Below are 16029 nucleotides of genomic sequence, written 5' to 3'. Positions count from 1 at the left end.
AGATTGGCTGATGCATCTGATGGACAGGATGTATTTATCTAATGTACCATGTGGGTCCCACTTTCGCCCAGTACCGTTACCACTGGAGAGCACCCCATATATGAATAGTCTGAATCGATGATTGGGACTACGTCTCATTTAAAAGCTCCGGGGACATCGCTAACATCCCTGCAAAGGTGAGAACGTTAGTGTGAGAAATTAGTTTACTAAGCTCAAACACTGAAACAACAGGATTCTTCATTTTCCGAAACTGCAGCGTGGTGTTCTTGCCCTTTATCATATATATACTCTTAAGCTTCTAAGGTGTATGTATATCAGCATACCCTCAACCTTTTGAAAACCGCAGTGTTTCATTCACAACAAAATACAATCACAATCATACATACAGATAGTTTAACACATACCAGTATTTTTCAAGGAGCCGAGCTGAGCGGATGGTGATCATTTGACTTCCCTTCTGACTTGGGAGACACGTTGTACATGTTCTTCAGCAAGTCCTGGATCTTGCACAGCATCAGCATCTGCGATGGATCCCCACCACTGCTGCCGCTGTTCTGCACGGCCCGGGAGCTCTCCTGAAGCTTGATCTTCTCGAACAAGTACTGCTTCTCGGCCTCCGCCTCGTTCAACCGCAACTTCAGGTACCGGCTGGCATACTCCTCCTCCGACTTCTCTGACTTGGCAAGGGCGATCCTCTGCAGCCTCTCAGCCTCTCGCCTTGCCTCACTGGCCTTGAGCTGGAACATGTCGGCCTCAGCCTGCTTCAGCCTCACAATGCTCTCTAGCTCATCGATCTGCTGCTTCTTCCGCTGCCTCTCCATCTTCAACTCTGCCACCTCCCTGGCCTTGTCCTCGAGCTCGCGGTCACAGGCATCGAGTGAAATACGGGCTTTCTTGAACATGCGCATCTTCTCCTCTGCCACCACTTCCATCTTCCTCACGGCCTCCTGCACCACATCTGCGATCCGGTTGCAGGCCTCCTGCGGAGCAATCAGCTTCCCATCTTCTTCAGTTTCCAGGTTCTTCATAGGGTCTATCTCAAGCTCTACATGCGATTGAGAAAAAGCACAGAGAATCAAAACAAGCAAGCAAAATATGACATTTCTATTCTACAGTTGAAGAGATGCTATGGTTCTGCCACAGTAAGGCAGGTAAACATTACTGCTGCAGTGACCCTATAATAACAAGCTACACCAATGCTACTTTTGGAAACTAAATTAGGGTAGTTTTTATGAAATCTTTAAAGACTTATATAGGGTTTTGTTTAGAGTTAATCTAGGGTTTGGCTTCAATAGGATCAACAGCTAGGATCCTCTCTAGGTTTTGCTTTATGTTAAAACCACTTATACATTGCTAAAAGACTCTTTTGGATGCCTAGGTCTAAAGGCGAATTGGATCATCTTCACAATGAGCCCCCTAGTTCAAACCATAGTTCAAAAACCCAAAAACTCAATTCAAATCGATGTTCAGCCGGGTTGGGTTGGGTTGACTTGAAGACTCAATCCAACTCAACTAAAAATTAATTACTGTAAATTAAAAAAATAAAAATACTAGGAATGTAAATAGATAAATTTAGTTAAGATAAAATGTAACGCAGGTCAACAACTACATAGATACCTCCCAAGTTAAGTGAGTTGCTTCCTTTGGTTGAGGGTGGGGGTTTGAATCCCACTCCACCCAACTTTATTTATATTTTGATAAAATATCCACCTAGGAAGTGAGTGACTCAGTTTGAGTCAGGCTGAGTCATGTCGAGTCAGGCTGAGTCATCAAGCCGCCTCGACGAGTCTCTCCAGGTTCAGGCCGAATCAGGCTCAATACTGAGTTCCCAGTGACTTGGCTCAAAATCTCACCGAGTCAAGTTGACTCGGCCGAATCTCGAAGTCAAGTCAGTGAATTTTGGAATTATTGTTCGCACCACTTTGGTCTCATTTCTTCAGTTGGAAAGAGGTTATCATTAGCTTGAAGAGAATCTTATCTATAGCTGCACAACATATGAAACAAAGCAGCAACAAGTTCAGGTGTGGGAGCAGGGAAGTGTCAGTTTCAAAATGTGTGCATGTACAGCTAGGGAGCAGGAGGGCGAGTCCGACGCACGATTCAAAGTGCGAGTGGCATCTAGTTAGAAGGATCCTGCAAGATGCCTCTAGTGGGACCACATAGAGATTTTGACAAGATGCCTTGAAAAGCTGCAGCTCTAGTCGAAGTTGGTCAATTGGCCACTCAATTGATGCCACTGTCTAAATCACATCTTCAACTAACCCTAGTTATTCAAAACCCTAATGACATGATGGATCAACTCAAGCCCCCATCTGGAAGGACTTGAGTGTGGAAGGATACTGTAGAAACCAAAGTTGGAATCAAGACAACATTTTGGTGGGGTAGTCTCCACAATGTTCCAACCTTGCAACAGAAGCTCCCTGCTTATGAAGAAAGAATTTCCGACAAAAGGCACTTTGCCTAAAAAGGAAGATACTAGACATCAGTTCCAAACTTCCAGCGTGGCCATCAAGTGTTCTGTGAAATCCCAAATAAATAAATAAAAATGCATGCTTCTGTTGAAAATAAAAGGTATGGGTTCAAAACCACGTTCGCGGGATCCACAAAGGGTCGTAGTACGTAATCATGAAAGCAACGTTGAAAATAAGTCAAATACATCTAGCTTCAATATCGGAGTAGGGAGACAAATTGCTAGCTTATCTTAAGACCTAGAACTCTTATAAGGCTGGAAAAAAAAAAAAAACTTTTTTCATAGTTCTCACATCTGAACCTCCAGATGATAAAATATCACTTTGGACACTCTCATCGGTACAAAAGATCCTCATCCAGGTGATGGCTAGAGCGTTTCAAAGTACCTGGTGTAATGGACGGGAATATAAGAGTACGGCAGTTCAGATCCACTGAAGATGGATGCTGTGAAACATATGACTCAAATTTGTGGTGGCAAAGCAGGGTGCATTTTCCAAGATCAATAAACTTGAGGATGAGCTTTCCCTAACCCACGAGGCAGGCCAAGGGTGGGCCCTGCCAATCATGTGAATGGCAGGGGATCACCTATTTTCACGAACAAGATATTTGCAACAGTATGCACGTTAGAAAAACACTACAGTTACACAAAGGTAATCTGTAACATACACATAATGGTAGTGTGATACAGTGACACAGTTCTTAGAAACTCAATTAGGCTCACAATGGAAGTCAAGTTCTCTTAAAATATTACTTTATGTATGCTGCAACTCTATGAGGTCTTCTCAATGGTGAGACTCCATTAACGTCCTTAATGTCTAGTGATACGTTAGAAAAACACTACAGTTACACAAAGGTAATCTGTAACATTCACATAATGGTAGTGTGATACAGTGACACAGTTCTTAGAAACTCAATTAGGCTCACAATGGACGATAAGTTCTCTTAAAATATTACTTTATGTATGGTGCAACTCCATGAGGTCTTCTTAATGGTGAGACTCCATTAACATCCTTAATGTCTAGTGAGAATCTAGTTCTTGTGCGAGGTGAAACTCTACATATCCCCCTCATTTTGACTTCCGATAATGAGATCTCAGAGCCATCCGATAACCCCTCACCTCCGCTATTTATCTATTGTTTTCATAGTCTTTGTTCTCTACCCTGACTTCCATTCTATCAACCTAACCACACACCCCTTTTACTAGTTAGTCTGAAGGGCATGCCAAACCACTCCTATAAGGCTACAACTTTTTTTTTCCTTTTTTCCCTTTTTTTCCTTTCTTTTTCTTTTGGTTTTGAATGCCTTCTTCCACTCATCATCCATGCAAATACAAATTTTATGATATCAGCCTCACAAATCAATCTTGGAGAAGACAACTGCTCCATCATTATATCCAACATGTCATCAAAGTCTCAGAATAGGAAACAGATAATTGCTGATTATTTTGTTGATAGCTTGGTTGTCTACACACATCCTCCAACAGCAATCATTAGGAGTGAGCAAAGCAGGCATGCCTCTTGGACTTAAGTCTCTCATGAATAAACCATGGTTTTGAATACGGGTTGTCTACAGGCATCCTCCAATGACAATCAGTAGGAGTGAGCAAAGCAGGCACACCTCACTTAGGCTTTCATGAATAAACCATGGTTTTGAATACAGGTGGGGGACAAGGGGAATTCATACATTATGGGTGTCACATATTGATGTTGGCTCGTATTGGTTGAAATTATTGATGCTCTCATGGTTTGCACGAATTTTGGGTCATTTTCGAAGCCGTTCAACCTTTGCACGAATTTTGGGTCATTTTCGAAGCTGTTCAAGTGTGTACCCAAATAGGGCCGGCAATATTCATCTGATATTTGTTTTCCTTCAATTTTTTGAAGGAAATGGTCTATATAGATTATGGATATGCATCGTGGGATGAATCCCACAGATTTCATGAAATTTGGGCTGCTTTCAGTTGTTTAAGTGTACCAAATTGGGCCAACACTATTCATCTGATTTTTTTTCCTCAAATTTCTTGAGGGAAATGGTGCATAAGTGCATATAGATTAGGGATATGCATTAATGGACTTATAATCTTCCACATTAATAATAGATATTTAGAATATTACAGACGAGGATTTCAAAGTCAGTCGGGTATTTAGTACTCCGTTTCAAACAAGCAGGCAGCCCAATAAACAGCATTCTTATCAATGTTTTTTTTTTTTTTTTTTGGAAAGGTAACACTACCAAGGCTTGACCCTGGATCACTCACAAGCACTGCAATGTCTCTACCAGCTCATCTAACAAGCAGGAGAAGAATGGCCCATTAAACCATCAAATACATGTACAAAACCAGAAAAGAATAATATATACGGGATCCTCACATTTTTTTTAAATTTCTAATACCTTTTGTGATTCTTTTTATCCCAAAACAATATCAGTCATTACAAGGTTGTATTGGCCCATACAACCCGGCCAATAAACCTAGCTGATTGAGGCTGATACCAATATTTGAAACCATGGATATTGTTTTTGAGAATTAGGGCTAAGAATAAATTGTTTCAAAAGTCCTTTATGTTTTTAATAAAGGATAGACTCTTGTACCAGTTTTACACCATTTATAAGATGGTTGTGGCTCTTCAACGGTACATTGGCACAATTGTACAGATGGTTAGGATTCATGATCGCTGAGATTTTAGAGATATGCACCATCCACAATGGCACCCACAATTTGGATGGTCTAGATAGTTGTACATCAGTGCCACGTGTGAGGGAAGAATTGGTGCTAAAGTAACATAAAAGCCCTGCCCTATAAACTTCAGTTTTTTAAGCTAAAAGTAGAAGTGTCATGCAGTGTATAACATTGGTGCTAAACTAACACAAAAGTCTTTCCCTATCAACTTCAGTTTTTTAAGCAGAAAATCAAACTTAGCATGTAGTGTATGTGAGGTTAGAAGGTGCTAAACTAACATAAAAGTCCTGCCCTAAAAACTTCAGTTTTTTAAGCCAAAAGTACCATGTAGCATATAACGTTGTTCCCAAACTAACATAAAAGTCCTTCCCAATAAACTTCAATTTTTTTGAGCTAAAAATCATGCGTACCATGCAGCGTATGCAACACGCACCATACCCTATGTAGCACATACAGTGCGCTATAGTGGATTTATATTATTTTTATGCTACATGAGTACATTATTTAAAACATTGTCATCATCTTTCTAACTGTTCAGGAAAGAACACTCAATTTTCCAACACAAACATTAAAAAGTAGGGACAAAGCGTACATTAGAATCAGATATCAACCATATTAACCAATGAAGAACAGAGAGAAAAGGAGTGCGTGCATGCGCGCACTCATGGAGATAAACATCTGCATGTCAATTGAGGAGATGAAATATGATACATGGCAATGTTTAGTATCATCACATCAACTAAACAAACAAATACTGATGGAAGATGCTCTGGCAAAGTATGGCCACCCATATGCATGCACATAGTCATGAACCCATGGAAATCATGTACAAGAATCCAAGCAGCCCAAATCATGGCTCCCACTGGGGATGGAACACAGTCCCAAAACCAAATTAATTGCACAATGCTATCTTCCAAAGAATGGACATTTGCTTGTTCAATTTGGACCAATAATTTCCTATATTTTCACTGTCCATTTGGTGGCCACCAACTGAAAATTGGAATCAGGAGTTTGTTCTTTTCAATTATAACATACAAAAAACTGTCCCTGCAATTTGGATGGTTTGGATTGAAGTATGTCTATGATGTGTATGGGCACGCTCCACATGTATGGGTCATCATACTCTACCAGCATATTCAATAATCCTCTTTGACATATCTACCGCAAATCAGCAACTAAAAGTCTTAGCCTGTATATCAATATGACAACTGTATACAGTAAAACAATTGTCGTTCAAAAGGAATTGGCTATTCCAGGCAGTGGGCATACTGGATTAGAAGCACAAAAGATCCATACCTTGGAAGAACAGTAGCATCACCTTGCATGTTGTAGCCTCAGGTACTCCACCCTTCATCTTATCCAGGAGATCCTCACACTTCCAATAAAGTTTTCTCCCTTTAGGATCTTCGCTTCCACGGAAAATCCTACTAACAAAATCAAGTTCCCTCATCAGTGCCTCGCGGTCCCACCTAGGGGCATAGTGTTGAAACACATCTTTGACCCAACCCAACAACTTAGACATCCTATGGAAAGCTTGGCATTTGAAAAGCATCTCGGCAGGACCCGAACCACCCTTAGAACTTAGGCCCATTCCAATTTGACCACCGCGGATGGCACAATCTGTGTGAGTCCAATGAGAACACAGATCGCATCCAATCCAACGGCAGGTGTTCACCTCAAAGTCGAACTTATTGCAGATCACACACATGCAAAGATTGCAGAAGCCATTCCTGTTAGTGCATATTTCGCAGCTACAATCATCTGCAGGGAGAGGGTTTTGACAAGCTATGTTTCTGCATCTCTTGTACACAAAAATCTCGATGAGGCAAGTCTGGGAGAGACTGATATTTGGATGTAAAAATGCCTGGATACCAGTATTTATTGCAACAAGAATCTCCAACTGCACTCGGTGCGCTCTTATCAGAGTTTTAGTAGTTAAATCAGTCCAACCTTGAACAAACTGCTGCAGAAGAAAAAAACTCTTCTCTAGTCTGAGAACCACCTGTTCCTTCAAGAATTGCCCGAAGCTCACTTTTAAGTTCTTCTAAAAGCTCTTCTGGTTGCTCATGTATCTGTTGAGAAATTACTTCAACTCTTTCTTTAGCTACATCCCGAAGAGATAGTTTATCTGTAGTAGAAACTCGCCGAATAACAGACTGCTCTGGGCAATCGCTTTCTCCTTCTTTCTCCTTCTCCACCTTCTTTACCATGGTGGCCTCAGATCGGTTGTTGTCAGTGGGCCACGTTTCACGTGAGCTAGCACTCTCTGATGGTGACTCCCTAACTTGCCCAGAATTTGCACCAGGCTCCTGAACATTAGGAGAACCGCCATCTGAGTAAACCAAGGATAAGGACGTCTGTAGTCCTCCAGGTCTTGGTTGCTGACGTTGAGGGAGCAATTTTGGTGGTGGTTGATGGTGGAAGTTTGGGCCAGAAGACGTTCCCATGAGAAGAGAAGAAGTGTCTCTTGATTAGAAAACACGTGCCTGCATCCAGAAAAGAAATTATTTCTCCACAATCTAGTTCTTCTGACCCTTAGAAAAAAGAAATATATCCAAAGTTAAATATCCGAAAAGAATTAGCGTGGGAATCAAATAAGAAAGTGAAAATGCCAATAGGAATTGTCACCTAATGATCTCCATTCCTCAGCAAACACAATACTATAAATTGATCTTCAAGAGTAATCAATTGCAAGCTCTAAAAGAGAGTCAGAAAACAAAATATTGGACTCAAATTTCGACTAAGCACACCAACCCAACCCTTATTTAGCAACACAAGCACTAATTCAAGCCAATCACTACCATTACTAAAGCTAACAAACTCATAGACGCAAATGCACCATTGTTAAAAACAACGGCTTGGTCATTAACAAATTAAGGGGGTGTTTGGTTTTTCAATTACTGGTGTAACAGCAGCAACCCCAATGATTGAGGTTGACAGCTAGCTTGTTTGCAGTTTCCAACTCTAAAACCAAGGTGGGAAATGAGGAGTGCACAAAATTTGTGGGACCGACCGTGATGTATGTCTTACCCATGCCGTCCATCGGTTCCACTAACTCATTTTAGGGCATGAGCCCAAAAATGATGCAGATACTACACTCAAGTGGACCACACCAAAGGTGCCAGTGGGGATTGAATGCTTACCATTGAAACTTTTTTAGGGGGCCCAGGAGTTTTGGATCAAGCTGATATTTGTGTTTTACCTTTATCCATGTCGGTATGACCTTATCAACAGGTTGGATGACAAATAAACATCATTGTGGGCCCTAGGGAGGTTTCAACTTTCAATGGCTGATGCTTTCAATACCACTTTTTCCTGTGGTGTGGTTCACTTGAGCTTTGGATCTACTTTGATTTTGGGCTCATGCCCTAAAATGAGCTGATAAAATGGATGGATGGCATGGATAAGACATACATCACGGTGGGACCCACATATTTAACTAAGTATGCAAGTGTGTGGAATTCACTGCATTCCATCATGAAAATGAAGGTGAAATTTCTCACCTTTTTTCCTCTCTTCCAAACGGGTGTTAATAGTCATTTTACACCTATTCACAAGTTTTTTTTCCAAAAATCAAACACCCCCTAAGGACCTGTTTCGATTCATGGAAAGCATGGGAAAAGAAATAGTGTTTCCCATGAACTCACTTTCTGTTGTTTGTTAAGTCTTTCTTTGTAGGAAATTGTGGGAAACACCATTTCTCACTTTCTATCTTTGTTGGAAAATAAATAATATTTATTTTCCCACCTCCACCCCTAAGAAATGCATTTTCCCACAGTGGAAGGAAAATGGGTTTTCAAGGGTTAAAGCCCAAATGCACCATTATCCATGTTCAATTGCCTCACTTGTGCCACATGTTCCAAATGAGACATTGTCCATCTTCGGTCATGCCCCACACGTGCCACCATCCATCTTTATCATGTACCCCACGTGTAAAAAGCCACCAATTTGCCAATGCACCAAATGTGTCAACATCCATCTTCTCTTGCACCCCACGTGTGCTATTATGCCACATATACCACCATTCATCTTACTTGTGCCCCACATGAGCCAATGTGACACACATGCCATTGTCCATCTTCAATCCTCCAAATATGGCACATGCCATTGTCTATCTTCAATTCTCCAAATATGGCACGTGCCAATGGTGCCAATGCGCACAAGTGCCGTCATCTAGCTTTAGTGCCAATGCGCACAAGTGCCGTTATCTAGCTTTAGTGCCCACATGTCAAACATGCTAATGCATGTCTTGTGCCACGTGTGCTACCATACAACTTCAAGCACCTCACATGTACCATGCATGCCACAATTTAGCTTAAAGTGCCCACATATGCCATGTATGCCACACGTGCCGTTGTTCGTCTCTAAGCATCCCACAAGCGCTAATCTAGCACATGCTAGTTATTACTTTGAAAAAATTAAGAAACTTTTTTGCTTTACCAAATAACAAACTTGAAAATAGATTCTAAATTTCTACAAAAATCTGGTTGAAAAACAAAGAAGGAAAACAACATTCCCTTTCCCACAATTTTCTAGAAATAAGGTTTCCTAAGAAACACCATTTCCTTTCTCATGCTTTTCATGAACCCAAACAGGCCATAAGGGAAAAGCATAGAGAAAAGACTAGGATAAATGACAAACTTAATTTTGCAAGATAAATTATTAGCTCTAGAACTTCATGAGTTAAGTTATCAATAGTCACTCCAAAGTAGCACTTGGGAGTTGGGAACGCAAGAAACAACAGATTGAAAGATTTGCTTCGACCTAAATAAAACCACAGGAAGAAAAAAAAAAACCGTAACTAAACCTGCATACTGACAGGATATAAACCCCTAAAGGCAAAAGTAAACACAACAAACAAGGTTCTGATATAGAACCTCAGTGCAAGATCAAAACCATGATGTTTACGAGAAGTGTGAACTTGTGGGCACGAAAATAACAAAATAAAATCTCCATTTGAACTCAATAAAGCAGACAAAAACCTACAATTTGGAAGAAACCAAACCTTACAAAACCAAAGTTCCCACAAAAGGGGTAACTTTTCCAAGCTAGAACTTCATTGCAAGATCACAATCACTCATCAGTCAAAAATTAGAGACATGTTCTACCTGAGAACATCTCAAGTTCCACATCTCCTTTTCGGTATGCACAAGTGGGGTGGAAGGTTCAGGTATCTATTTATGAACAGTAACAAAATTTTGTTAAGAACCAAAGAAAAAGGAGAGTCAAGGGGGAGGGATGGTGAGGGGCCAGCAGTTCCCCACACCCCACCCAAATACAACACTTCGTCCCAAACCAATGTTGTCAAATCGCATAAAATCACATAAGCCGTCAGCCTGGGCTGATCGCTTATGCCATCGCATAATCGCACAAGCGATCGCTCAGGATGATGGCCTCTTTTCTAATTAAAATAAAAAATAAAAAATAGGGGAAAAAAACTTAAAAATTAAGAAAAATTATGTATAATTACTACAAGTTTGGATCGGGTTTATTTACCTATTTCATTGTAGTTTGAGTATTAGGTCATCTATATGTTGAGTTATATTATATCATATATAACAAAATAAATTTAAATTATCAACAAGTTACACTAAGAATTAATCATTGAAAACTATAAATATATAAATTGTATTGATAACTTGAATCTTGATGAGTTGATGCATACAATACAAGTTACAACTTACAACTTATTACAATCTACAAGAAACTTGACTGTTGGCCATTATGCCAAGTATGCCATGATTATGCGATTATGCCATCGCATAATCATGGCATATGCGACCATGGCATAAGAAGTCTGAGCCATGGTATACGCTTATGCGATCGCATATGACACCAGAACACTATCCCAAACACTCACAAGGTCTTCCCTCTTACAATTTGCAAATAATTGGTAACTCATAGCCAAGAAACAACTCTGCTCTTAGCACAAAGAAATGACGGAATGTCAAAGGGAGAACCTAATAATGTATTTGTGATCATTTAGCTCCTTCAAATCGGCCACACCATGGCTAACAAATAAAGCCTCGACAGCACTTTCTTCCCCTTCCCAAAGGCCCCCCATCTATAAGCGAGTAAAAAGTCACTGACCGAGGCAAGAAGAGTGCAACCCAAGAAGGACCAAAAACTTGCACACCTGGGAGGCAACCTCACAATGGATCAACAGATGGCCAATGGACCCTGCATCTTGGAGACATGATGGAACCACTAGAGATCACCCTATTCCTCTTCCTCAAGTAATCAATTGTAAGGATTTTCTTCTTGGGGCCTGTTTGGATTGGTGGACTCCTCTTTTCTACCATGGAAAAACAATCATTCTCTTCGGATGTGATGTTTTCCACCGTTTACGAAAATAAAAGCAGTGGTGGAATTCAATTTTTTACCATGATTTCCATTTCCACAGTTTTCCCCCCCTCAGAATGGTGATTTCCATTTCATAACACTTTTTTTTTTTTACCATTGATACATCCACATACCCATGGAAATCATGAATGCTGAAATGAACAAGTTATTCGAGATTCTTCCACAAATTACCTCCAATCCGACATTCTCCTTTCCAAATCTACTTTTCCAATTCCACCAATCCAAACTTGTCGGAGCAGTGGTGAAGTCGATAAAACGACTTAACCCAGAAAGTACAAGAGGATTAAGATTTCCATTGCCAGCTACCACTATATTTGGGGAGCGGTGAAAGTTCCCCATTCAGCCAGCAAACAAGAGATCTACTCAATCCCCTCTTACCAAAGATGTCTCCAAAACCAAGGAGACCAAACCAATCCAAATCCAACAGGACTCGAGCACTAAGATATCAATGCCAATTGATTGGACAATGCATTAATAACCATAGGGAACACATGGCAAAGGCTCTCATTGTGGCCTTTCAGATCCCTGTTGCTTGAACTGCTTGCGGGATGTTCAAAACCGTTCATTGAGCCAATTTCATCGGCATACCTATCTCTTTCTTACTGTCAATATGTGCCATTGTTCAGACCCGAAATGGATCACATCACAAAATAACCCAATGATAGAAATAGATGATTTGGGATCAACACAATCCAAGTGACATGGTAGCTTTTAGAAAAATGCCTCAAAATCCTACAAAAAAGTAGGAAAATTAGAAAAGAAACAAAAAAACGTTAACGAAATCCTATATTACTATCCTAAATATGATTCAGATTTCCAAACCCTACTAACCCCAATAACCCCACATCCCCGGCGCGCATTCCAAAGCAAACTAAACTCCACCCTTCCAGTTCCAGCTCCGTTCCTCAGGCGATCCTGCCAACCTCTATACCACACCACTTTCCAGAGCCATGGAATCAACATGGTGGGCCCCACCTGATTAGTGGGTTAGACCTCACGCACGTGTGACCCGCAACTCCAATCCACTTAACAAGCCTCTTCTTCCCCAAAATCCGAACTATTTAACTAAGAAAGAAAACAAACTCACACTACATTCAAAAATCAATAAAACTACAAAAAAAAAAGGACCAATAATTCAAAAAAAAAAAAAAAAGATCCGATAGAAAAGTAAATTTCCGAATCGAAGCTCGGAAATGCAAAAAAGAACATATTCTGAGCTCCATTAACTAAATCAAGAATCCAAACAAAAAACTAAAAACTAAAAAAAAAACCACAATTCAGCAGGAAAAAAAAAACAGTATAAAACCCAAATTCTGACCTAAAAAAGCAAAAATCTGAAAGAATCCAAACCCTAGAACGAGGAAAAACACAAATTCCTACTAAAACCTACGATCATGTGAAGGAATCGAACAGAAATGAGAAGAATCACTTACCAGATGAGAAAAATCTGTAGAAATTTCTCAACTATTTGAATTCGAATGAAGAAAAAAGGGAGAGAAAAAAAGGGATTACAAAAGAAACAGAAAATTTCCTCTTTTTTACCCCTTTTTCAGAAAGAGAGCGGAAGCAGAAGAGAAGAAAGAAGATAAAGAGAACGTCGCCAGTCCAACCGAGTGGACAGAAGGTTATGGTCCATCGATCAGATAACTTCTAAAACTTGATGTGAGTTAGAGATCTAAACCTTCCAATAATCTTTTCCCATCATTAAAATTTCCTTATACAAAATTTAGCTACATCTAATTATATTATTATTATTTTTATATTGTTCCATTTATCAATGGGTATAATTTTTTTCTATGCTGTGGTCAACATAATGAGAAACAAATTTTTCAATGTTCGATCTTACTTATGTTTTAAATCTAATGAAAGGGTTGGATACTTCATATACATGACATGTTGGAAAGTATCCTTTGATGGACTCTAATTCGTAGTCCAGTCTGTTGGACTTGAAACCTTCTAGATGGTAAATAGCAGTACGAGAAGTGATTTACATACAACGTTATTTACTTAAATTTTAACGTGTAGCGCCTCATTTCTCATAATTCGTCAAATATATAAATAATCTGAGACGTAAAAACGATGGGCGAAAAATGGATGGATTATTTGGGGAATGATTAGAATGGTTTTTTCATCATTGTAATGAAAAGTGAAAATAAAAGGGCAGATGATGTTATGACTCAATGTCATTTATTTGAGCTGTATAATGAGTATATGTGCAAAATTATTATTTTTTTAAAAGATTATTATGATTGGTCCCACATATTTGACGGTTCAGATGATTTATCAATGTTTATCTGTTGGAAAAAGAAATTGCTGTATATGAATATCTCCGGCATACCTCGAAACATAGATGGCCTTGTAAGACCACCGTCACCCCACATAACCACGTTTGACTAGGAAAGGGATCATGCCTGTAAGCAGTCTCCCTGGTTCGTCGCGATAAGCCCAGTCATCGTTCCGTTGCCTGTTGGTCTATGAGTTGTACTCGTGCGCTTGTGATTTATTGGAGGCATCGCAGCACCCACATTCAACACGGTGCTCGTGCCAGATCAGGGCCACTAATCTTAACTTCATATGGGCATAGATCAGCCCTACAAGTGGGGGTAGCAATGGGTTGGATGAGCGTAACCACGTGGGATTTTGGTAGGCGTGTGTACTAATGCATGCATGTCCATTTATGATAGCACATATATAAATTTTTTGTATACATCCACGCATGGATACGTACAAACATCCATCATTCAATATAAGTTATTAGTTATATATAAGTTACTACTATTGATATGGATGATCTATCGCATTAGGATGAACCATTGACATGTATACTTGAATTTTGGGATAAGCCACGGATGGACGGTGTTGATAAGCCACGTATATATTAGTAGCCCCCGCATACATTTGACAGTGTTAATTTGAAAAAATTAAAAAAAAGTAAGCATCAGATCAAACATTGATATCACCATAATTAATCAAGAAAATAATTATTACTCATTTAAGTATATTTACAGAGGTTTTGAAAATCAAACACGCCATTAATATAAATAAAACTATCCATTTGTTTATGGATCCATTCAATCCCAATCATTAACCATACATTAAGTTCACTTGATCATCCACCGGCTATATGTGTCCATCATGCACACAATTATATGTACATTTATCCACAATTATATGTACATTTATCTAATCATCAATATAAGTGCCTGTTTGTTAACACTGAATTTTTGCACTTAACACGGAATTGGAAAAATGTTCCGTATTTAGCGGTGTTTATTAATGTATCGTTACCGCGGAATAAGGAAAGCGCTAAGTGATTTTTTACTAAATTCTTTCCGTAATAGGAGTCCGGCTTAATGGTGAATGCGGAATGCGCCCAGTGAATTTTCATTAAACAAAAAAATTTTCTTACAAAGTTACCCCTTTTTTAAGTTACTAATGCATTATTTTCTTTTTAAATTGTTTGCGGAATACAAAATCAACTTTTATCGTGTGAAACTTCTTTATACCCCACTATGATATATGTGTTTCATCCATTTTTAAAGATCATTTTAGGGCTTGATACCAAAAATGAGAGGAATATAAATCTCAGGTGGACCATACTACAGGAAAACAATAGTGATTGGATATCCACCATTAAAATTCTCCTAAGGCCCAATGTACTGTTCATTTTGACATCCAATTTGTTGATTAGGTCATATAGACCTAGATGAATGGAAAAAAAACAAAGATTAGCTTGATCCAAAACTTTTATGGCCCTCAAAAAGTTTTTATCGGTCGACGTTCATTCAATACTATTTTCCTATAATGTGGTCCACTTGAGATTGGGATATACCTCATTTTTGGTCTCATACCATAAAATGATCTAGAAACATAAATGGACAGCATGGATGAAACATATACATCATGGTGGGGCCCGCATAGCACCGACCATCAACCATTGGCTGGTGGTAGGGGAGTAGCTAATCTGTTTCCGCGGACGCGGATTGGATACTGATAGGTTGAGTAGCGACTACAGAAGTTAAGTCACCAAGTTATGTGGGCCCCATCATGATGTATGTTTTGTATCCACGCCATTCATCCATTTAGAAATATAATTTTAAGTAAAGATCCAAAGAATGAGTCAAATCCAAAGCTCTAGTGGAGCTCACCACAAAATACAGTGGGGAGAGTGATGCCCCCCATTAAAAACTTAAATAGGCTACAAAAGTTTTTGATCAAGCTGATATTTGTTTTTTCCCTTCTTTTGGTGAGCCTTGAGGAAGGTTTCAACGATAGGCATCAATCTCGCCACTGTTTTTTGTGGTAGGGTCAACTACATATTTGGATCTGCCTCATTCTTTAACTCATGCTCTAAAATTAAATCTCCAAATAGATGGACGGTGTGGATAAAGCACATACATTATAGTGGGCCCACATGCATCATAGTAGGCCCATGGAACTTGATGACATCACTTCAGTAGCGAATCTCGCTATTCAACCTATCAGTAGCTAATCCGCGTCTAAGTAGGATGTGGATTGGT

At 39.4% G+C, this 16029-nt stretch overlaps 1 pseudogene; it reads right to left on the bottom strand.

The window, feature by feature from the left end:
• Positions 1 to 220: 220 nt before the first annotated feature.
• Positions 221 to 13089, bottom strand: LOC131229771 (OBERON-like protein; annotated as a pseudogene).
• Between the last annotated feature and the right edge of the window lie 2940 nt (positions 13090 to 16029).

The sequence above is a fragment of the Magnolia sinica genome, chromosome 16 (assembly GCF_029962835.1).
Source record: "Magnolia sinica isolate HGM2019 chromosome 16, MsV1, whole genome shotgun sequence".
NCBI classification, from domain to species: domain Eukaryota; kingdom Viridiplantae; phylum Streptophyta; class Magnoliopsida; order Magnoliales; family Magnoliaceae; genus Magnolia; species Magnolia sinica.
Note: the sequence above shows the minus strand (reverse complement) of the source record. Positions and strands in the feature narration are given on the sequence as shown.